At 47.3% G+C, this 1,769-nt stretch overlaps 1 pseudogene; it reads right to left on the bottom strand.

Annotated features, from left to right (window-relative positions):
* Positions 1–656: 656 nt before the first annotated feature.
* Positions 657–774, bottom strand: LOC124796905 (annotated as a pseudogene).
* Between the last annotated feature and the right edge of the window lie 995 nt (positions 775–1,769).

Genomic DNA, 1,769 nt, shown 5'->3' with positions numbered 1-1,769 from the left:
TTAGCAATCATGCACTTAGCTGTTTATAAAGTCGGGAAGTGGACAGGTAGAACATCTCACCGTCTCTGCCTCGTGACAGGAGAATGGGACAGAAAAGAATACCCTAAATGGAGAAAGATATGCCCAGTCTCACATATGGCATAGCATATTTTTGATGTTATTTCATGAGAGAAAATTAAAGATCAGAACAGTTCATGCAGCTTTGGAATGACTGCTAGGTTTAAAAGCCTTCGAACAACTTAACATGCTGGATGGAAAACTCGATGAATTTAATTTTGAAGTGAGTCATTGAGCTTGGAAGCTGCACAGAAACGTCAGTCGCCTGATACAGAAAGTATTGTCTGATACAATGAGTATGTTCCACATCTGCAGAGTGACAGAAGGCACAAGTAGCTGATGCAGTTTGCTGGTTATTTGCAACACAACCACAATTCATTATACAACTCAACTTCTCCCGAGCAGGCCGTGAAGGCCCAACGGTATCGACCGGCCGCTGTGTCATCCTCAACTGAGAGGCGTCACTGGATGCGGATATGGAGGGGCATGTGGTCAGCACACCGCTCTCCCAGCTGTATGTCACTTTCCGAGACCGGAGGCGCTACTTCTCAATCAAGTAGCTCCTCAGTTTGCCTCACAAGGGCTGAGTGCACCCTGCTTGCCAACAGTGCTTGACAGACCAGATGGTCACCCATCCAAGTGCTAGCCCGATCCGACAGCGCTTAACTTCGGTGATCTGATGGGAACCGGTGCTACCACTGTGGAAAGGCCATTGACACAATTTATTATGCAGACCTCATATTATGGTAGCAGTTATGATACAAAACGAAGCCTTGAAATGGGTGCATGGTCATGTTTTAGCAGAAAGTCATAGAACAACAAAATCATATGTAGCAGATCAATATAGGTGTTGAACACATAAATATGACATATGTACACTACTGGCCATTAAAATTGCTACACCACGAAGATGACGTGCTACAAACGCGAAATTTAACCGACAGGAAGAAGATGCTGTGATATGCAAATGATTAGCTTTTCAGAACATTCACACAAGGTTGGCGCCGGTGGCGACACCTACAACGTGCTGACATGAGGAAAGTTTCCGACCGATTTGTCATACACAAACAGCAGTTGACCGGCGTTGCTTGGTGAAACGTTGTTGTGATGCATCGTGTAAGGAGGAGAAATGCGTACCGTCATGTTTACGACTTTGATAAAGGTCGGATTGTAGCCTATTGCGGTATATCGTATCGCGACATTGCTGCTCGCGTTGGTCGAGATCCAACGACTGTTAGCAGAATATGGAATCGGTGGGTTCAGGAAGGTAATACGGCACGCCATGCTGGATGCCAACAGCCTCGTATCACTAGCAGTCGAGATGACAGGCATCTTATCCGCATGACTGTAACGGATCGTGCAGCCACGTCTCGACCCCTGAGTCAACAGATGGGGACGTTTGCAAGACAACAACCATCTGCACGAACAGTTCGATGACGTTTGCAGCAGTATGGACTATCAGCTCGGAGACCATGGCTGCCGTTACCCTTGACACTGGATCACAGACAGAAGCGCCTGCGCTGGTGTACTCGACGACGAACCTGGGTGCACAAATGGCAAAACGTCATTTTTTCGAATGAATCCAGGTTCTGTTTACAGCATCATGATGGTCGCATCCTTGTTTGGCGACATCGCGGTGAACGCACATTGGAAGCGTGTATTCGTCATCGCCATACTGGCGTATCACCAGGCGTGATGGTATGGGGTGCCAT

Source organism: Schistocerca piceifrons, chromosome 4 (assembly GCF_021461385.2).
Source record: "Schistocerca piceifrons isolate TAMUIC-IGC-003096 chromosome 4, iqSchPice1.1, whole genome shotgun sequence".
NCBI lineage: Eukaryota > Metazoa > Arthropoda > Insecta > Orthoptera > Acrididae > Schistocerca > Schistocerca piceifrons.
Note: the sequence above shows the minus strand (reverse complement) of the source record. Positions and strands in the feature narration are given on the sequence as shown.